Below are 11,004 nucleotides of genomic sequence, written 5' to 3' on the forward strand. Positions count from 1 at the left end.
CAAGTGAATGATTTGATAGAATGTCTAAAAGGCATGTCATGTAAAAAAAAAATGTACAAAAAGAGTTTTGCAAAGAATTTCACAAAATCTTTGAATTAGTGAAGCATTATGGACTAATCATAACAGTGTAAGGTTTGTATAAAATCATTACAGACACATCATAACCTTGTGATCTTTGTCTATGATCTCACTTGTAGAAGATGGTTCCAATATTTCAATTGCATGAGTAATCCATACTGCATTACATAGACATTGATTAATAGGTCTAGGGCTGATATTTATCTAATGGCCATGCTTTTATATATTGTCAAGACTTTGGATGCTTATGGCAGTATCTAATTCAATCTAATGGTTATGGGTAATTTTTTGAAATTTCAAAAGTGGGTGAGGAAATCTTCTAGTAGTAAGTACCAACTGATCTTGAAACAATTGCTCTTTTTTGTATCGGGCCAGCTCCCATTTTGGCTACTATGTAATTTCAAAAAAAATTATAGTACAATGAAAGATGAGATATATGAAAATATGTATTATAAACAAGAAAGGGAAAGAGCATGAAAGGTAAAGAGTTCATTTTTTTACAAAATGCTACAAAGAGATACCATCTTATGGAATGCACAACGATCACAAGATTTAGGGAGATATTTTGTTAAACATTATATCTTGAAATATTTTGTTAGAGATTCATGCAAAATGTGAAATTTTAGATAATGCAACTGAATGATTTGATAGAATGTCCAAAAGGTGTGTCACGTAAAAGAAATGTATACAAAAATATTTTTGCTAAGAATTTCACTAAATCTTTCAATTAGTGAAGCATTATGGACTAATCATAATAGTGTAAGCTGTATATAGTCATTATAGACACATCATAACCTTGTGATCTTTTTCTATTATCTCATTAGTAGAAGAGGGTTTCAATATTTCAATTGTGCGAGTAATCCATATTGCATTACATAGACATTGATTAATATGTCTATGTCAATTAGACACGTGCTAGTTGTGTGGGCATATATTCTTGGCGTTATTTATGTATATAGATCAAGGATTTGCAACTCAAAAGTTTTAGGTCTATCATAGATATGCTATAAGCATGCAAATTATATTATACTCTCATATATATGTAGAAGTGGCCAGCCGTCTGTTATAAATAGTGAAATTGTTGAAAGTGCAAAACTGATTTTTTCAAAAATAGAGTTAAACTAATGAACAGATACAATATTTATATTTGCTAAGGCATATATTTCAACTTACAATAGATTCAACTATTGCACCATTTTTTTGGGTACAAATACTAGTTATACCTTTTTATGATTACTCAAACAAAATTTAATATTATTGGCCTTCCCACGATTACTAATAAAATTATTTAAAAGATACTCAAAATTTTTCCTCTTTGGACTCATCTTAAATGATGTCAACCTAAGCATTTTTCATTGATAATGAGGAAAACATTTTTATTATTATATTTTATATAACTATTGAACTCCAGTAGTTACATCAAAAATTATAACTATCTTTAGAGGAGGGAGCAGCTTCGACAGGTTAATTAGAGGTTATCTAGGTTATATAAGAAATTATAACTAATTCACCCCCTCCCCCCCCCCCCCCCCCTCTCAGTTACTCTTTCTATATTTCCAACAGAGGTATGCTATTACTACTATTTCCTCATTTTCAACTATTTCTGAAATTAAAAATTAATTTATTTTCCTTTCCTCTTGTTACACTCTACGGACGATTGTATTTGGAATATAAGAAAAAACATGAGAGTAAAAATTATACGATGTAGCATCAAGCCTCGATATTCTATCTTTTTAAATTTTATAAAGGCCTAAACTCCAAAATTCTAAGCATTTTCTCACCTTTGAAAATTACAGAAGAGAAAATTAAAGTCCTAGATGTTTAAAATATTAGAAATACAATTGAGGGCACAAACTTAATTAATTGCACTTAGCGGTCACTATGCTCTACCTAATGCAAACAAACAAAGACTGAGGAATTGATGATAAGAAAGTGGAGACAAATCGTGCCCTATATGGCTTCCTAGCTGACAATTGGCTTTGTCTACTATTGAAAAATTTGATAAACCACTTATGGTTCCCTTGCTGGCGTGGTTATGTTTTGTTTTGTTTATTATGTAGCTTTGTTATACTTTGAGCCTATGAGCCGCTTTTGGTTTTTGTCTTTGGACTGAAAGAAGGGCCATGCTTTTGTACATTATTAAGACTTTGGATGCTTATGGTAGTATCTACTTCACTCTTATGGTTATGGGTAACTTTTTGAAATTTCAAAAGTGGGTGAGGCAATCTTCTAGTAGTAATTACCAACTGATCCTCGGCAGTTGCTCTTTTCTATATTGGGCCAGCCCTAATTTTGGCTAATACTTAATTTCAATAAAAATTATAACAGAATGAAAGATGAGATATATGAAAATACATGTTATAAACAAAAAAGGGAAAGAGCATGAAAAGGTAAAGAGTTCATTTTTTAACAAAATCCTACAAAAAGATATCATCTCATGGAATGTACAATGATCACAACATTTAGGGTAATTTTTTTGTTAAATATTATATCTTGATATATTTTGTTAGAGATTCATGCAAAATGTGAAGTTTTAGATAATGCAAGTGAATGATTTGATAGAATATCTAAAAGATGTGTCATGTAAAAAGAAAGTGTGTACAAAAAGAGTTTTGCAAAGAAATTCATTAAATGTGTCAATTATTGAAGCATTATGGACTATCATAATAGTGTAAGCTTTGTATAGAATCATTTTTTAAATAATGAATGAATTTATTTACCTTTCCTCCTATTACACTCTATGGATGATTGTTTTTGGAGTATAAGGGAAAAACATGAGAGTAAAAATTATACAGTGTACCATCAAGCCTTGATATTCTATCTTTTTAAATTTTATAAAGGCCTATACTCCAAAATTCTAAACATTTTCCCTCCTTTGAAAATTACTACTCAAATCTCATCTCCCCTTACTAAACCCATTACCAAAGAGGACCCCACAACAATAACCAAAAAAATTACAGAAGAGAAAATTGAAGTCCTAGATGTTGAAAATATTGGAAATATAATTAAGGGTACAAACATAATTAATTGCACTCAGCGGTTACTACACTCTACCTAATGCAAACCAACAAAGACTAGGGGATTACTGATAAGAAGGTGGAGACAAACCGTGCCCTATATGGCTTCCTGGCTGATAATTGGCTTTGCCTACTATTCAAAAATCTGATGAACCACTGATGGTTCCCTTGCTAGTGTGGTTATGTTTTGTTTTATTTATTATGGTTCTTTGTTATACTTTGAGCCTATGGGCCCCTTTTGGTTTTTTTCTTTAGACTAATAGTAGAGCTGATATTTATCTGATGGCCATGTTTTTGTATTGTGTTAAGACTCTAGATGCTTATGGTAGTATCTACTTTTCTCTTATGGTTATGGGTAATTTTTTGAAATTTTGAAAGCGGGCGAGGCAATCTTTTGGTAGTAATTACCAATTGATCCTCGACAGTTGCTCTTTTTCTATATTGGGCTAGGCTCCATTTTGGCTACTACTTAATTTCAATAAAAATTATAATAGAATGAAACATGAGATATATGAAAATACATATAATAAACAAGAAAGATAAAGAGCATGAAAAGGTAAAGAGTTCATTTTTTAACAAAATCCTACAAAGAGATATCATCTCATGGAATGTACAACGATCACAACATTCAGGGAGATTTTTTGTTAAATATTATATCTTGATTATTTTATTAGAGATTCATGAAAAATGTGAAGTTTTAGAGAATGCAAGTGAATGATTTGATAGAATGTCTAAAAGGTGTGTCATGTTAAAAAAATGTGTAAAAAAAGAGTTTTGCAAAGAATTTCATTAATTCTTTCAATTAGTGAAGCATTATGGACTATCAATTAGTGTCCCTCAATAGACCCCAGACCCTCAAGCATTGAGTTACCCTAGACTGGTTACTCTAATCCCTAGACCTTCAACGTGACACATGCAGAACTAGAGAACCCTCTCAAGAAGATGAGGCGAACCAGTCATACTATCATCCCATTCCCATCCTTAGTCTGTACAAGAACTCGAGGCATCCTTAGGCTATTACTACTATTTCCCTATTTTGAACTATTTCTGAAATATTTTAATTTTTTTTTTCCTTTCTTCCTATTACACTCTATGGATGATTGTATTTGGAATATAAGGAAAAAAACATGAGAGTAAAAATTATACAGTGTACCATCAAGCCTTGATATTCTATCTTTTTAATTTTTATAAAGGCCTACACTCCAAAATTCTAAGCATTTTCCCTCCTTGAAAATTACTACTCAAATCTTGTCTCCCTCTACTAAACCCATTATCAAAGAGGACCCCATATCAACAACCAGAAAAATTATAGAAGAGAAAATTGAAGTTCTAGATGTTGAAAATATTGGAAATATAATTGAGGGCACAAACTTAATTAATTGCACTCAACAGCCACTACGCTCTACCTAATGCAAACAAACAAAGACTGGGGGATTGATGATAAGAAGGTGGAGACAAATTGTGCCCTGTATGGCTTCTTGGCTAACAATTGGCTTTTCCTACTATTGGAAAATCTGATGAACCACTAACAGTTCCCTTGCTGGTGTGGTTATGTTTTGTTTTGTTTATTATGTTGCTTTGTTATACTTTGAGCCTATAGGCCCCTTTTGGTTTTTTTCTTTGGATTGATAGAAGGGCTAATATTGATCTGATGGCCATGCTTTTGTACATTGTTAAGACTCTGGATGCTTATGGTAGTATCTACTTCACTCTTATGGTTATGGGTAATTTTTTGAAATTTCAAAAGTGGGTGAGGCAATCTTCTGGTAGTAATTACCAACTGATCCTCAATAGTTGCTCTTTTTTGTATTGGGCCAGCCCCCATTTTGGCTACTACTTAATTTCAATAGAAATTATAACAGAATGAAAGATGAGATATATGAAAATACATATTATAAACAAGAAAGGGAAAGAGCATGAAAAGGTAAAGGGTTCATTTTTTAACAAAATCCTACAAAGAGATATAATCTCATGGAAATCACAACATTTAGGGAGTTTTTTGTTAAATAATATAGCTTGATATATTTTGTTAGAGATTCATACAAAATGTGAAGTTTTAGATAATGCAAGTGTATGATTTGATAGAATGTCTAAAAGGTGTGTCATGTAAAAAAAATGTGTACAGAAAGATTTTTGCGAAGAATTTCATCAAATCTTTCAATTATTGAAGCACTATGGACTATCATAATAGTGTAAGCTTTGTATAATATCATTATGGACACATCAGAACCTTGTGATCTTTGTCTATGATCTATTTAGTAGAAGAGGGTCGCAATATTTCAATTGTTTTTAGTGACCCATATTGCATTACATAGACATTGATTAATAGGTCTACGCCAATTAGACACGTGCTAGTTGTGTGGGTGTATTTTCTTGGCGTTATTTATGGATATAGGTTGAGGATTTGCACTCAATTTTTTTAGGTCTATCATACATATGCTATAAGCATGCAAGTTATATATTATACTCTCATATATATGTAGAAGTGGCTAGGTGTTTATTGTAAATAGTGAAATCATTGAAAGTGCAAAACCAAAAGAACTCTTAAAAAGAGTTAAACTGATGAAAACATACAATATATACTTGTTAAAACATATATTAACTGACAATCTATTTAACCATTGCACAATCTTTTTTTGTTTTCGTACAAATACTAGTTATACCTTTTTATGATTAATCAAACAAGATTTAATATTATTGGACTCCCCACAATTACTAATAAAAGTATTGAAAAGATGCTCAAATTTGTCCCATGTGGACTCATCTTACATGATGTCAACCTAAGCATAATGTGGAAAACATTTTTTATTATTATATTTTATATAACTATTAATCTCCGATAGTATCGGGAGGGTGGAAGAAATGGAAGTTAAACATAGATTATTGTTAGAATATATCAATTGTAGTTATAAAACCATTAAATTCGTTTACTTTTTCTTAATTTTTCGTTTTTCATGTTATGCAGTCGGTAACATGTATTCATCCATTCATTTTTTAAACAATGAATGCGAGACAGTAGATGGATCATTCTGGCCATCGATTCAAGTGTGACTATTACTAAGCAAAGCTAAACAATGTCTCATCCCAAAAACGAAAAGCAATATAAATAGGCGGAACACATACCGCAACTCATCAGTGTTCCATTTCTTGGAGGATGGCTTGGCTAGAGTATGAGGCCGTCGCCATAGGATTTGGGACCCTCTTTGTTCTCTACTGTTTTGTGTATAAGGTGAAGAGTAATGGCAGAAAATTGAAGTTTCCTCCAGGACCACGTCCATGGCCTCTCATAGGAAATCTACACGTCTTGGGAAGCCTCCCTCATCAGTCTCTTGCAACATTGTCAAAGAAATACGGACAAATTATGTTTCTCCGTTTGGGCTCCGTCCCCACTATTGTCGTGTCCTCTCCTGCCATGGCGCAAGAGTTCCTGAAAACTCATGATATGTCTTTTGCAAGCAGACCCAGGTGCACTTTCGGGAAATACATATGCTATGATCATACAGACATGGCTTTCAGCCCCTACGGAGAGTCATGGAGGCAGATTAGAAAGCTATGCACGGTTGAGCTGCTCACAGTGAAAAGAATCGAGTCTTTTAGATTCGTGAGAGAGGAAGAAGTTTCTGCCATGATCACCTCCACCTGGGAAGAGAGCGGGCATGGGGTGCGGTGCGTTGATGTGAACAAGAGACTCTCGTCCCTGACACAAAATGTCACCTGCAGAATGTTTGCCAGTAGAACGTACTCTGACAATGACTTGGTTGGAGGGTTAAGCTTCAAACAAATGATTGACGAGATATTCTATGTGGCCGGTGCATTTCCAATTGGGGATTTAATTCCTTCTCTTGACTGGCTCGACTTGCAAGGGCTCCGTGCTCGCAACCAGGCTTGTCACGGGGCTGGATTTTATGCTTATGCTCAGGTTAAACCTTCTCTTTAAGAATCTTCAAACCACGCGTGGCACTGGCTATCCCTATTTTCGATCCACCATAAGATGCGACCATTTTCGTTCACCCAGACTACGCCTCCTTTTCTTCATCAAATGCCCACACACCTGACTGCCTAAACATACACTTCTGCGGAATAAAAGCCCATGCCGAACCATCCTACTCTTGGTTCTCTTCCTTGGGTGCTCCACGCACGCATCCTCAAGCCTCTGGCTCTACCCCTATTCAACCTCCCTACTGAACCCCTTCCTAGCCCTTTTGATATCTTCGCCTCAGTGACTCCCATAAGCCCACCTTACTCCGACATCGGCCCCATATGTGATCTCAACTCCCACGAGTCTCTTGACCACATCCTGATCCTCTATGATCATCCTGCCACTCTTAGAATGCACTGAGCTCCCATAGCTCCCTTTGTTCAACTCACCTGACTCCCTGAGCCCAATATTGCACCATTGCAACCCTGCATCGAGAACCACCTAGACTCTCTTGCTGAACACTGCATCCGCACTGGCTGTCTTAGACCACAAGAGTACTCCCTAGCTCATGCATATGCTTCAAAGCATACTTAACACCATCTTGACATCTCTCTGAACCTTATAGCTCAATACGCATACACCCAATGCATACTCGACACCTTCACGATACCTCTATGAACTTCCTGGCTCATACGCACACCTGCTCGGTATACTCGACACCCTTATAGTGCCTCTCTGAACTTCATAGAGTCCTCCAGTCCAATCCTCAACATGACTATGCCTCCACGACACTCCATCACTTGTTAGTCTCCCTAGCTCCCCATAGAGCCCACTGAAGACCAACCCTTGCTCCCCACGGAACAACCATCTATCTTAGCCAACTTTGGATCCCCACCATGAGCCCCAATTGCTTCGACACCCAAGTCTATGTCTACATGCCCTTGTTGGTGAACATCACGTCCTCGTGCACTCCGGGCACTCGAACCAACCTCTCCATGCATCCACGCCGTCTCATACTCAATCCACGGATCCCTTTGTGTTGCACAACCTACTTGAGTTCCACACCCTAGCTCCATGATCCACCCAACCTTGTGGGATGCTGGCAGGCTGAACCAACTCGGTTACCACTCCGTAGCTTCACCTCTGAACCACTTTGCCCATCTGTATCACTCGTTTCACTCATGCATCACAAGCCTCTGTTCCTAGCCTTCCATCATGACTCACCTCCTTGAGTCATGCCCAACGACTACCCCTTCGGATACTTGACACAGATCTACCCACTTGACTCGGCATCCCCTTAGCATCATTCCGAGACACTACATCCCGTTTGCCATACTTGACCTCCACGGTCTCTGAGATCCAACCTCAATGCAAACCCATGCACCCAAGCACCCAGGATGTGCACCCAAGGCCACACCCAACTGATACCGCACCACTTAGCTATCCAGCACAATGACACCTTTCCCACACAGCTAACCTCAAGCCTACAATGCTTTTACTCGGACAAACCATATTGCCTCCTACCGCAGGACTAGGGAAACCGCTTCCCCAGCTTTCAGACACCAAACAACCCCAAGGGGAATAGGCTGCCAACATTGGTCCAGCTCCTATGCTACACTGAGATAGGGACCTTGTCATCACACCAAACCTCACCACGTTTCGTAACGGTGGAGCAACACTTCATTGCTCCTAAAGACTTTGCGTCACCTCTGTCTCCCGAAGACAAGAGGGAGGGACTACTCTGCTTCGACCCTCTCGAGGGAGATGGACTCTCCAAGCCATCCTTCATGCACATCGGCACTTACCCTCCACGGATACACCTCAGCTCGGCTCCACGCCTCGCCTACACCACAACTATGCTAGAGGGAACGTCTCATAGCACAGCCCCAAGATCACACCTCGGCTGGTCGCACACCGTGCCTACACCACAACTATGTTGGAGGGGAACCACTCGCAACACAGCCCCAAGCATACACCTCGGATCATGTCTAAGACAAGATCCTACACCACAACCATGTCTGCCCAGCACACGACATAGTCCCATTCACCTCGGCTAGACCCAAGTCTGCCTACACCACACCTGTGTGCACCCAGCTTTGCAGCACAGGCCCATCCGGCCTCTCGATCTCATATCGCGAATCACCAGCCCCTTACAAGGCCATTCACAAAATATTCGACGCATTTGCTGAGAAAGTAATTGACGAGCACGTGTTGGATGAAGGAAAACGGGACGTTAAAGATTTCGTAGACGTGATGCTCGAAAAGGCCGCGACGGAGGGCCAGAAAGTCTCACGCGTCGACATTAAAGCCATGATTCTGGTAAGTCTCAGAAACTTTCACAGGTCTTAGCTGCTGAATATTGTTCAAACTATTCCATTTTTCTCGCAGGATATTTTAAGTGGGGGAATGGAAACATCGGTGACAATGCTAGAATGGGCAGTGAGTGAACTGCTGAGGAATCCTGCAACGCTGGCACGTGTACACGAAGAAATGGACCGTGTGTTAGGCAGAAATGGCAGATTAAAGGAGAGTGACGTCGAGAAGCTCGAATAGTTGGGATGCGTGGTGAAAGAAACTTTCCGACTTCATCCGCCGCTTCCTCTGCTCATTCCGCATGAATCCACGGACGGGTGCAGCGTGGGAGGATACTTCATTCCGCCGAAGACGAGGCTGCTTGTGAATGTGTGGGCGCTGAGAAGGGACGAGAACGTGTGGAAAGATGCTCATCAGTTTAAGCCAGATAGGTTTATGGGGAGTAAAAAGGACGTGAAAGGTCAGGACTTCGACTTGCTGCCATTCGGATCAGGAAGAAGAGGGTGCCCTGGGATGACCATGGGTCTTTCTATTAGTGAGTTCGCACTGGCTCAGCTCATTTATTGCTTTGATTGGACTGTAGAGGGCGAGGTTGATATGGCGGAACACTTTGGAATCATTGTTCCCAGGAAAACCCACTTATTTGCCTACCCTAAGTGGAGGCTTGCAACAGAATATCCCGGTCACGCTGCAAATACTATATGATATGATGCTTCTCTTTCTAAGGTTTATAAACTTTAGCTGTTTAGTGTGTGCTTTGGAGATTATAATAATAATTTCCTGCTCATATATATAGAGGGGCAGGGAGTTAATGCTTTCACTAGATCTATTCTATTAGTTGATGTGATGTGATGTGATGTAGTCTTATAGTAGGGAGCTAATGTTTTCACTAGGCCTATTCTATTAGTTTATGTTATGTGATGTGATGTGATGTAACCTTATCTAGAGGGAGCTAATGTTTTCACTAGGCCTATTCTATTAGTTTATGTGATGTGATGTGATGTGATGTGATGTATCCTTATCTTTACATTTTTTGTTTTATAATAAAATATTTCAAAATAAATGTTATAGTAAACTTTTCTTAAATACTTTTAATAGTAAATCAAATTTTAAGCGGAACAATTTAAGTGAAATATATATTTCCATTGTTGAGCATTTGTATTATTCTATAGTCACTAAAAGAGGAAGAAGATGAAGAAGAGGAAGAGGAAGAAGAAGAGGAAGAAGAAGAGGAGGAATATGATAGTTGTCTTTCTAAGGTTTATAAACTTTAGCATGTGTTTGAGATAATAATAGTGTTAGTTAATAAGACTAAAGCATCAAGTTTTTTTTTTTTTTTTTTGAAGTACTTGCATGGTAGGACCAAAAGAAAATATTGGAGGAGGGACAATATTGTGGAGATCATGATATTGAATATTTCAATAGAATATTTATTAGGTTTGGATTTTTAGATAAATTAAAATGCTAAAATTGAAAATATGGAAACAAGCTTGACTTGTGAGAGAAAATAAATATGTAATTAAATGTAATATGTTAAGAATTTGTCCATAACTCATAAAATATTGTCTATTTCTTGTCACCTTAAGATACATGCACTTGTATGTCATAGTGATGTTATCAACATGAAAGAAACATAAAACTAATATCTTTTCTTATACAATATTTTTAAAAAAAATT

At 37.5% G+C, this 11,004-nt stretch overlaps 1 pseudogene; it reads left to right on the forward strand.

The window, feature by feature from the left end:
- The first annotated feature begins 6,249 nt into the window (after nucleotides 1-6,249).
- LOC149553202 (cytochrome P450 750A1 pseudogene) lies at nucleotides 6,250-10,032 on the forward strand (annotated as a pseudogene).
- The last annotated feature ends 972 nt before the right edge of the window (nucleotides 10,033-11,004 follow it).

This window comes from Cupressus sempervirens, chromosome 6 (genome assembly GCF_028749045.1).
Source record: "Cupressus sempervirens isolate cs-2001-9-10 chromosome 6, ASM2874904v1, whole genome shotgun sequence".
Lineage (NCBI taxonomy): Eukaryota > Viridiplantae > Streptophyta > Pinopsida > Cupressales > Cupressaceae > Cupressus > Cupressus sempervirens.